The sequence below is a fragment of the Protomyctophum bolini genome, assembly GCF_963924005.1.
Source record: "Protomyctophum bolini genome assembly, chromosome: 13".
Lineage (NCBI taxonomy): Eukaryota > Metazoa > Chordata > Actinopteri > Myctophiformes > Myctophidae > Protomyctophum > Protomyctophum bolini.
In genome coordinates this window covers 8,033,543-8,046,042 of record NC_137874.1, presented here as the reverse complement: position 1 = coordinate 8,046,042, position 12,500 = coordinate 8,033,543, and the positions used below count along the sequence as shown (strand labels likewise).

The window sequence follows — 12,500 nt, the reverse complement described above, 5'->3', positions numbered from 1 at the left end:
AAACGTATGCTTTTTCAGAAAACTGTCAGGATGTGTGTAGAAGGCATTTTTTTTTTAGAATCTGATCTCGGGTCAGAACGGGTTTAAAAAACATCCGTTTCTCTTGTTCTCACTTCGGTTTGCGTGCGGGGGGAAAATGTACCGTCTTAAAGTCTTCATGTCCTATACTGCGTGCGTGCGTGCGTCTGGCTGTGCCTGTGCCTGTGTGTGTGTGTGTGTGTGTGTGTGTGTGTGTGCCTGTGTGGGAAGTCAGTGTGTTTGGGCTGTACATTGTGTCCTGGACCACTCTGAATGATGAGGACATTGTGTATATTTGGCTCAGATTCATGTCATTCTGTGATGATGTGTGTGTCTGTCATTAGATCGCCTCGTTTAACCCAGGAATGTTTATGCACCGTCTGAGGAGAAACTGGGAAACGACGCACTGGCTGGAATGTCTCGCTCGCAAAACAACCAGCAGTGTGTGTGTGTGTGTGTGTGCACGACGTGTGAGCACGTGTGTTTGTGCTGTATCGCTCTGTGTGTGTGTGTGTGTGTGTGTGTGTGCGTGTGCGTGTGCGTGAGTATCGCCTTTTCATCACATGGAACTGAATCAGGAGACGACCAACTAAGAAAGTTATTGGGTTTGAATAATTTAGTCTGTGTGTGTGTGTGTGTGTGTGTGTGTGTGTGTGTGTGTGTGTGTGTGTGTGTGTGTGTGTGTGTGTGTGTGTGTGTGCGCGCGTGCATGTGCATGTGGGGACTGGGGACAGACAGACAGTACCTGTCTGTCTGTCTGTCTGTCATTACAGACACTATATGATCACAGCAGTTGAGTCAGTGGAGGACAGAATGTGTCCATCTTGTGTCTGTTGTCCTCTGTTCTGCCATCCTCCATGGACCCTGATGATCTTATCGTCTATGACTGAGTCAGGAAGCGACTGCCATAAAAAAAAAAATACACTTCCTCACAGGCACGTGTGTGCGCGTGTGTGTGTGTGTGTGTGTGTGTGTGTGTTGTCTTGGCAGTCATGTGTCAGGCACTGCAGCAGGTTTCATCATGAATCACGTTTCATGTTCAACTTTGTCCTGATTTATTGTCATTCGTGTTTGCTCCTGTGTGTGAGTGATACAGAATCCACTTTGATAAATATTCATCGTTTCCATTTTTGTCCATTCTGTGTATGAAGTCAGTTATTAATAAACTGTTTCACTTAATCCTTGGATGTGAGTGTGACTGTGTGTGTGTGTGTGTGTGTGTGTGTGTGTGTGTGTGTGTGTGTGTGTGCGTGTGCGTACATCAATCTTATCAAATGTTTGCGCCAGAAATATGTGGGTCTGTAGAAGACTGGTTGTACTGGTCAGTTCCCAGTGACCTATAGGAGGCTGTGGTTGTACTGGTCAGTTCCCAGTGACCTATAGGAGGCTGTGGTTGTACTGGTCAGTTCCCAGTGACCTATAGGAGGCTGTGGTTGTACTGGTCAGTTCCCAGTGACCTATAGGAGGCTGTGGTTGTACTGGTCAGTTCCCAGTGACCTATAGGAGGCTGTGGTTGTACTGGTCAGTTCCCAGTGACCTATAGGAGGCTGTGGTTGTACTGGTCAGCTCCCAGTGACCTATAGGAGGCTGTGGTTGTACTGGTCAGCTCCCAGTGGTCAACAGTAGAAGGCTGTGGTTGTACTGGTCAGCTCCCAGTGACCAACAGTAGAAGGCTGTGGTTGTACTGGTCAGCTCCCAGTGGTCAACAGTAGAAGGCTGTGGTTGTACTGGTCAGCTCCCAGTGACCAACAGTAGAAGGCTGTGGTTGTACTGGTCAGCTCCCAGTGACCAACAGTAGAAGGCTGTGGTTGTACTGGTCAGCTCCCAGTGACCAACAGTAGAAGACTGTGGTTGTACTGGTCAGCTCCCAGTGACCAACAGTAGAAGGCTGTAGTTGTACTGGTCAGCTCCCAGTGACCAACAGTAGAAGGCTGTGGTTGTACTGGTCAGCTCCCAGTGACCTATCGGAGGCTGTGGTTGTACTGGTCAGCTCCCATGTGTGAATGTGTTAAAACAGAAGGAGCGAACGAGCAAACAGGTTCTGCAAACATATCCTGGTTAAACAGAGGTTACAGAACAGGACGTGCAAATACCATTCATTCATTCAGGCCTGGAACACAATGGTTCCCTTTTCTCTCTCCACCTCTCTCTCTCTCTCTCTCTCTCTCTCTCCCTCTCTCTCTCTCTCTCTCTCTCTCCGAGCAGAGCCATTCTCTGGTGTTATCTCTCGCCCACTCCTGGTACTAATCACGCAGGTATTGTTCCGTGATAGTTGCCACTATAATCGTTCCCGTTGTGAGTTTAGCTATAGCAGATATAACATTTTATCCACCAGAGTTCTTCAAACTCACCGATGGAGAACAGCGACCCGTTATTAATATTACAGACAATCTGTCACTATCGCGCTGTTTCACATGAACTAATAACAGTATATATACGTATATATGCTTATTTTGCTATAACCTGCTATCTCCATATATTAACTTTTTGTGATTTTTCGTACATCAATGACCTTCTTGTTCACACCACAGAGTCATACTGAAGCATCAAAGGCAGCAGATCTGCGGGCTCGAAAAGTAAAAAGTGTAAAAAAAAAGCTTGTAGAACTGCTATTTTTTTAAGAAAATGGTTATTTGATTGATTGACTTTATTAGTTGGAAATGTAAACGGCACGTATAGTACACTCCGACATCAAAGGAAAAAGCTAAAATCCTGGCTATAGGATACTCCTACTGTAAATGTGTGTGTGTGTGTGTGTGTGTGTGTGTGTGTGTGTGTCTGTCTGCGTGTGTGTACGTTTGTAACGCATGTAACTCGAGAACCGTTCGCCCCGCACCGACTTCAAATTCGACACACACGTTCCACACCCCCGCAGTGACCGGTAGAGGGTTCGGGCACGGGTCCATAAATTTGGACCCGGTGATATCAGAACCGAACCGATCCGGATCTGAGAAACATTCTAATTGGTCCGCTGCAACCCGGCCCGGAACCGGCCCCCGAAAGCTTTGGATCCGGTTTCCCGAAACTGAGCCGAGAAGGATTTGACTGTTTCGGAAACCGGTCCGACCAAAACGGCGCTGATCCGATCCGATATAGATCCGGACCCATAGTGTGTTCCCTGCAATATTCTATGCTTTAACATGACATGAGTCTCATTGCTTGTTGCTTTGCATTTCACCTCGCTCGCTGAAGGGGGCCGCTATGATTGCATTAATATAGCCAGCTGTGTGTGTGTGTGTGTGTGTGTGTGTGTGTGTGTGTGTGTGTGTGTGTGTGTGTGTGTGTGTGTGCGCAAGCGAAAGAGAGAGAGAGAGAGAGAGCTCATGTCGAGGTGCATGACGAGACCCAGCCCTCGTTGACTCTGTTCAACGGACAATATATGACTTTAGAATGTAATGTAAAGATATTTTAAAATGTATTTTCGTGAACGGAAATGGCAGCTTCCTTACTCGGACTTCGGGAGGTGTGTAGTTCCGGACTCTATATTGCATTTTGGAGATTGTGGAATAGTTAGCTACGTGAGACTAGTGGCAGGCCAGATTTTGGGCACTTAATATACTGAAAATGTATTTCCTTTAGAGCAGGGGTGTCGAACTCATTTGGGGCGAGGGCCGCATTGGTCAAAAGGCCACTTGATGGGGGCCACAACCAGTTGCGGACGCACGCTCGATGTCTCAAGCCCAACACACACCGGCTCCGTCCGACGCGGTGCGTCAGCGCACGTCGGACGCCGCCGGTGTGCGATAGGTTCATTGAAAATGATGGAGGCGGCTGTTTTGACGCGCGGCGTTCGCAGACGGTGTGGGAGGCCCTTCAGTCAGTCACTGCTATAATATCTATCTATCTATGTATGCTCAGACCCAGCCAGCCAGCCAGCAAGCCACACACATAGTGCTCAGACCCAGCCAGCCAGCAAGCCACACACATAGTGCTCAGACCCAGCCAGCCAGCCAGCCAGCCACACACAGTGCTCAGACCCAGCCAGCCAGCAAGCCACATACATAGTGCTCAGAGCCAGCCAGCCACACACATAGTGCTCAGACCCAGCCAGCCAGCAAGCCACACACATAGTGCTCAGACCCAGCCAGCCACACACAGCTCCGTAAGGGAGTGGTTGCACCACTCAAAAAATCTTCAAAAAACTGAAGAGGCTACTGGAGATTGGAGAACCTGATTTGGACATGATCTGATGCAGGACAATGTCACTATGACAGAAAGAGAAGATGGGTCTTCACACATTCACACACACACACACACACACACACACACACACACACACACACACACACACACACACACACACACACACACACACACACACACACACACACACACACGACTTTGTCCCTATAATGTGCACGGCACCGTTCTACTTCATCATATCACACAAGAGACGCCACACACCAGTATGGAAGAGAGATAGTCACTTACTCACTTGTTGTAACTTGTAGGGATGCCACAAAGTGAACATCAGCCAAATTGAATAGTCGACAGCTCTGCCGATTAATAATCGATTAATTGAACCCACCCCCCATATTAATCAATATCAGATAAAACGTATAAGATTTTATATTATGCACATGCCATGGTCACATAACCATTATGTTGAGTGCATGCTTTGATGGTTACAGTTATATAATCAGTTTTGATGAGTAAACCTTTGTGGAGATCTTCTCAGTTCTCATTGTATGCTAGTTACTGCCATTCAGGATGGAAAATGAAATCCATTTGGATTTGGGGAGAAGTAGTTTCATAAGGGGCTGGTATGAAGTACTTGATATAAAGAGAACATGTTCAGTTCACTAGTCTACACTCTACTCTACACCTGCCTTCATTTCATCTGATTGTCTGTCTGGCAGGCACTTAACAAGCAATCGTTAACTGTGTCTGTTAGAGAGAGGGGCAGAGAAGAGTGGCTTTGCTCAACTTGATTTATACTTATATTCTCCACTCTGATGAAGGTACATGTTCGATATATCATGCAGCCTTACTTATAAGCCTATATTTTGGCTATTAAAAAAAAAACTTTTTTGCTTGAGGCAGGCAGGCCACATTAAATGACATGGCGGGCCACGAGTTTGACACCCATGCTTTAGAGGATAGCCGCTTGAGATGTATCATCTCGTTTTAGAGGGGGTCCTCGGGTCCACAACACAATGAATACAGAACATAGACAAAACAATACATTAGACATGTCGATCGCACAGAACAATACACTTAACAACATTAACAAAACATATAAGCTCTCCAAACCACTCGGACACTACATCAAGACCAGAAGCAACTGCACTAACAAAATACTAATAACAGTGATACTAATAATGAAATAATAAAAATAAAGATGAAGATAAAAAGAATAATCAAGCATTAAAGTACACACCTCTCTCCAAAAATCAAAAACAAGTACAGCCAGGTCTACAAGCATTTTCACATTTTGGTGGCAGGGTATAGAATGAGAATGTTCCCATGTTTGATCAGAAATGTGGATACTAACAGATCAGGGGTTGCTCCCTCTAGTGTTGTGACTCTGACTCACCTTGGACAAGCAGTTCCACAGGTATGAGGGTATTGATGAGGGCTGAGGGCTCTGTGTAAGAATAAAAAGGTCCGCACGCAATTTTCAGCTCCCAATAATTCTTTACTTTAAAGGTGGTACTTGAAAGCCCTTCCTCAGACCTTCTAAGTCGATAATTATCGGGAGCTGAAATTGGTGTTCAGTCTTCTTTATTCTTAGTTCTTACTCTATAGGACTGTCTTTTGATCCGGCACCACCCAGCCATACATATAGGTAATTGGATGTGCGTGTCTTTTTCGGCAGTTTGTTCAGCCTCTTTTGCTACTATAGAGGGTAAGCGCAGCGCATGCTTAAAGTGAATGGCACATCGAGTGGCAAAGCAACATGCAAAGTGAGTTTAACATTGTGTAACGTTGTTTAATTGCAATCAGATAGGACTTTTCTGTTTGCATGTATGGGCTGTCAAGGTAACTTCCTGGTTTGATGATGATGTCACGCGCCGCATACCCTCTATTGAGGGAACTGTCCCTTTGTTTTTTTGGGGTATTCCCAAATCCCAATGTATATTGTAAAATCACTGTTCATTTAACTCTGAGAATGTACAAATGGAACCAAATGGAACCGTTAGGGTCCATTTGGTTCCATTAGTATACACTCTCAGAGTTCCAGACCCATATAAGGGTCCATTTGGTTTCCGAGCTATCATAACTCCCCCTCAAGGACCCCACTTTGGGAAGCACTGTGACCCAGGTGTAATGATGATGTCACTTATCTGTCATGTCATGTGTGAAGGTATAGTGCACTGACTGCACTGCACGCACATCCATCCATCCGTGGCCCCGGCCAGGTGCAAGACTAGCAAAAGTATCATCATAATTAACCCATTCTGACCTGAGATCAGATTCATACGAGGTTTCCACTGGACACACACACACACACACTGGTCTGATGAACCCATTCTGACCTGAGATCAGATTCTAAAAAATGTCAGTCGTTCTTCGATTTTTCAAAAATAGCAGACCTACAAGCTCGTAGCGCGCCACTCGGTGGCGCGCTATGAGCTTGTAGATCTGCTATTTTTCAATGGCTAAAGCATAACATGATGCTAACACCAAAACGGGTTCCCGTTCAGAATGGATTAAAAGAGAATAGTGTGCACACTGGTGTCCTCTGTGCTCTCAGTGCATCGTCAACGTTTTCCATCCATTCCATCTTCATCTATAGGGCAGTGGTGTGAAAGTATCCGAGTACATTTACTTTAGTTATTACTAGTTACTTTGTGGACTTTGATTACAATTTACAATTTAGGCATTTATAGCAGACGCTCTTAATCCGCAGAGAGACTTTTCGACAAAGTATAAAATAGGGCTTTAATGGAATGAAAGATGAAACATGGAGATACAGTATACAAATATTCTGCCCGACATTGTGACAATTTGTATTCAGTATGCCACCGGCACTGACTCCATTTCACTCATTCATATTTAATTGCCCACGCACGCACACGCACGCACGCGCAAACATCTCTCTCTTCCTCTCTGTGGTACTGTTAATGTGCTATCCGCTCGGTGTGCAGCATACGAGGAGGACAGGTTAGGGAAACGTTTGGTGGTGAATGATGAATGGAGTGCATTCGCAAAGTGCTTTACAGTGTCTCTGTAAAGCAAGAACAAAAAGCATGGAAATACATCACATACATAAAAAGTATATAGTCATCATGAAAACATGCGTATAAGCTAAGAACGAAACAGTGGAATCTCTATATAATGAAACTATACATATAAACTATACATACTATACTATAAAGTGCTATATGACTACATAAAATGCAATTCTAGTGCTGTCTACGTAACATGCTATAAGTCTGTATAAAAATGCTACCCAGGGTCTACATAAAGTGCTATCTAAGGGGCTATAGGGTATAGGTTCTCCGGGCCATTATTATGGCAAAACATACATTAACCACTTATAGCATACTGTACATTTCGGCCATTTGAAAATGGCCCGATCTACAAGCTGTGGCACTACTGTATACTTTTACTCAAGTAAATGTTTAATACCAGACTATTTCTAAATTGCAGCTAGTATCTATGGGTATGTGTCCTGATGAAGATGGAATAGATGGACACGTCGACGATGCAATACAAATACAGCAGACTATTATTTTGTACTTATCCGTCATGTACCTCTGTTATGTTTTATCATGTGCTGCTTTTCTTCTGACCTCCCCCTATCTCTCTCTCTCTCTCTCTCTCTCTCTCTCTGTCTCTCTCTCCATCAGATAGCCCCCCCCCTCATCTCTCTCTCTCTCTCTCTCTCTCTCTCTCTCTCTCTCTCTATTTGTGTCTCTCTGTCTCTCTCTCCATCAGATAGGGATCAGTGTGTGATTTGATTTAGCGCTGAACCTGTAGCAGCTGTGGAGTGAGAGCATGTGGGAGTGAGAGCAAGGTTTCATTCGCCCCCTCTCTCCTGTCTGTCTGTCTGTGTGTGTGTGTGTGTGTGTGTGTGTGTGTGTGTGTGTGTGTGTGTGTGTGTGTGTGTGTGAGAGAGATGAAGGGGAGGTGGGAAATGACCTGGAACGTATACAGCTGTTCTCTCTGTTTCCTCATTTCACCTTCTTTTTGCGGCCGTTATCATGTCTGTCCTGTAGACTCTGTCTCAATTTCACAGCACAGTTGGTATGACCCCCTCGTCACACACGCGCGCGCACACACACACACACACACACACACACACACACACACACACAAACACTCTTCCCTGCACTAAGACGGTGGATAAACTCTGTATATGAATCGTCCAAAACCTAGCTGTACTTTTCTGCACATGGAACATATAACCATGATGTGCTCCAATAGATCCAGTGTATAGTTATTTCATTATGTCTCTTGTTAATTCTTGGGAACCACTGGCAAACATTTCTAGGCCATCATTAGGAAAAAAGAATGTTCTCAATTGTTCAAACCTTTTTCCAAAGTCACAGAAATGGACGTGTTGTGAGCTTTTTGCTACTTTTCGACAAAGTATAAAATAGGGCTTTAATGAAATGAAAGATGAAACATGGAGATATATACAGTATACAAATATCCTGCCCGACATTGTGACAATTTGTATTCGGTATGCCACCGGCACTGACTCCATTTCACTCATTCATATTTAATTGCCCACGCACGCACGCACGCACACGCGCACGCACACTCAAACATCTCTCTCTTCCTCTCTGTGTTACTGTTAATGTGCTATCCGTTCGGTGTGCAGCATACGAGGAGGACAGATTAGGGAAACGTTTGGTGGTAAATGATGAATGGAGCATTGGAGTGCATTTGCAAAGTGCTTTACGGTGTATTTGCTCTGACTCTGGGCTTTGTGTCGAATAGAAAGTGATTTGTAGGACCGTCCGTCTGCCTGCTGGATGGTGTTGTTAAAACACAGGACGCAATGTGTCTGTGTCTGTCAGGTCTCTGAGCTTGTAGATCTGCTACTTTTGCTGCTTTTGAAATCCTGAAAAGTACCACATTTGGACATATGAGGTTTCCAACCGACGGGTGATTTACAATGTGGGGCAGCATTTAGCAGACACTCTTATCCAGACTAGCGACTTACAATAATAAGCAATTAACACACACCGCAAAATGCATAGAGCGAGAGACTGAGAATCTATAGTGCCAGCAGTAAACTGGGATCGTAGCTAAACCAAGAACCTAGCATCCCTCTCTAAACCAAGAACCTAGAACCACTCTAAACCAAGAACCTAGCATCACTCTAAACCAAGAACCTAGAACCACTCTAAACCAAGAACCTAGAACCACTCTAAACCAAGAACCTAGAACCACTCTAAACCAAGAACCTAGAACCACTCTAAACCAAGAACCTAGCATCCCTCTAAACCAAGAACCTATAGCATCACTCATGGGACCAGTGTGATATGTGTTTTATAAACCAAATGGACCTGACTCTCTCCATGGGGCCAATATCTATATGTGTTTTATAAACCAAATGGACCTGACTCTCTCCATGGGGCCAGTCAGTGTGATATGTTTTATAAACCAAATGGACCTGACTCTCTCCATGGGGCCAGTCAGTGTGATATGTGTTTTATAAACCAAATGGACCTGACTCTCTCCATGGGGCCAGTCAGTGTGATATTTGCATGGTGTGAGGAAGTGATCTTATCGTCAGGCGGATTAGAACTCAACCATCCGTCATCATGTGTCCCTGCAGGTGGAATAATGACAGCTATGATTAATGACTGGCTCATCATCTATATCATTTTATGGTGTGTGTGTGTGCGTGCGTGCGTGCGTTGGAATACCAAGATCACGCTATTGTTTTGACACACACACACACACACACGCACACACACACTTAAAAAAAAAGATTAAGCAGTTTAACAGTCTAATTTGTTACATTTGTCGATGGTTTAGATAGATGAAAGTGCAGAAGAAATCACAGATTTCACAAGCTGTAATTAAGCAGATTAGACGAGTAGGTCGATCAACACATTCTCTCTCTGTGTCTCTCTCTGTCTCTCTGTCTCTGTCTCTCTCTTCCTCTCATTTGTTTTATTTAATTATTTTGGAATGAGTCCTAATTACTGATCTGTCGTCCATGTTCGTGTGTAGCAGGATATATTATTAGAATGAACACATTTAGACCATTTAGAGACGATTATACAAATGTCTTCTAAATCCTGCACGACAGTTTTCTGAAAAACCCTATGTTTCTACATTATGCCAGTGGTTCTCACGTCGCTCTAGTATGACGTAAATTCTCCTCTCATTGTCGATGGCATTTAATGTTTGTTAGCGCAAAAAGCCGATTTGCTCAGACACATATGACGTAAATTCTCCTCTCATTGTCAATGGCAAATGTGACACGAGTTAGGACAAAAAGCTATAGGTGTAAGGTGTGTTCCTCCCGACAGCAACGATATATATAATGTGCATATGCTGTTGCTGGCTCCTTTGACTGTACAGTACAGAATATAATATGCTCTATTCTGGCTCATTCTACTGAACCGTCAGGCAGAGAGGTCATAATGTGTTGCTGATGGGCTGTGCATCTCTCCAGCTGATCCCCACGGTGAAGAATATAGTCTTGCGTTATTGCCAGGCTGCATGTGTTGCCTCTCGCAATTTCCAAATGCTTCCGTCATACAGTCTGGAGCCACGGATGAGCTGTCAACTGTCATGAGTACAATATAAAGCGAAGACTCCTCCCCCCACTTCCGTTTCGTCTTTACAGTCGCGCAAATTCATCCTAATATAAATAGAAAACATCTAAGCATATATATAGCTTGTTGCTTAGCAGAAAAAGGAAATGACAAAATGAACATTTTCTTTTTGGGAATATGGCCGTGATGCCGTTGAAATGCTCTATTTATAGTGTTATACACATCTGTGTGCCAAATAAATAGCAGATCTACAAGCTCACGACGAGTGTGCTTGTGAACGCGAAGCAGTGGTGCTGCTCGTGGAGTTGATCATGCATGATTTTACATTTTTGAGTGAGTTGTGTTTTATTTTCTGCAGCGTGCTGCTTGATGCTGGTTTCACATTTAGCCGTACAGCCCCCGAAATAGAACTGAACTGACAAGGAGCTGTTTGCGTGCGTGCGTGCGTTTGTGTTGAAGTGCACTTCAATCCCAGTGCACTTTTTGTTGCATTTGAGTGCAATTGTGGATGAAATCGTGTGTGTGTGTGTGTGTGTGTGTGTGTGTTTGATAGAACCCCCTCCCCCAGCAGAGGGTCCAGGTGCAGGGGGCGGGGCCTCCTCTGAATGTCCGAAGTCACGGAAATTGTGAACGGATCTGAATGAGTTTCTTTGTGTATATAGAATCACAATTCCTCCACGATATCCTGTGTGCTGTCAGACATTCTGCAGACTCTGAGCGCTATGTTTTCTCATGCCAATACAGCTCCTTAGAGAGACAGAGAGAGAGAGAGAGATACAGGAGGTATACGGTAAGACAAAGCATGCAGGATGAGTAAGAAAGGGCGAGATAATGGTGGCGTGGTTATTGACCGAGAGCAGAGAAAAGGAGAGCATTTTCTGCTGAGATGGATGGAAAGAAATATGCTGGATAAAGGAGCGACATGAATGAATGAATGCACCGTTTACCAGACAGACAATGTTTTTTTTTGCTGTTTTCTCCGCTTCATGGGCTGTTTCTGACCGCAACATTATACTTCAAATGACTAATGACTTCGTCAAATATTAATGTCAATAAATGACACGTCATTTGAAATGCTTACATTCTGTACTTTCATGATGTGTGCCCAAAGCATTGTATTCAGTCTCCTATATCGTCTCTGTCGGGGGGTATTAGAAACCGCATGTGTCCAAAACTGTTTCTCTTCGGGATTCAAATTCAAAAGTAGCAGATCTACAAGCTCAGAGGCCAGTCAGGGTGATATGAGGCCAGCCAGGGTGATATGAGGCCAGCCAGGGTGATATGAGACCTGCAGCCAGGGTGATATGAGGCCAGCCAGGGTGATATGAGGCCAGCCAGGGTGATATGAGACCTGCAGCCAGGGTGATATGAGGCCAGCCAGGGTGATATGAGGCCAGCCAGAGTGATATGAGACCTGCAGCCAGGGTGATATGAGGCCAGCCAGAGTGATATGAGACCTGCAGCCAGGGTGATATGAGGCCAGCCAGGGTTATACAGTGAAGAGAAGAGAGTCCGCACACAGGTTTGCTCCAAGGTGTTTGTTTTTTATTCAAAACACCATAAATATAACGCAACGTTTCGGCCAGCCAGGGTGATATCATGAGACCAGCCAGGGTGATATGAGACCAGCCAGGGTGATATGAGACCAGCCAGGGTGATATGAGACCTGCAGCCAGGGTGATATGAGACCTGCAGCCAGGGTGATATGAGACCAGCCAGGGTCATATGAGACCAGCCAGGGTGATATGAGACCTGCAGCCAGGGTGATATGAGACCAGCCAGGGTCATATGAGG

General features: G+C 44.8%; 2 protein-coding genes across 3 annotated transcripts in view; both read left to right on the top strand.

Moving 5' to 3' along the window:
- LOC308327279 (uncharacterized protein) overlaps nt 1-12,500 on the top strand; it is a 551,554-nt gene that overhangs the window by 98,536 nt on the left and 440,518 nt on the right. The window lies entirely within an intron of this gene.
- The window catches only part of dbn1 (drebrin 1), a 124,059-nt gene that overhangs the window by 24,619 nt on the left and 86,940 nt on the right, over nt 1-12,500 (top strand). The window lies entirely within an intron of this gene.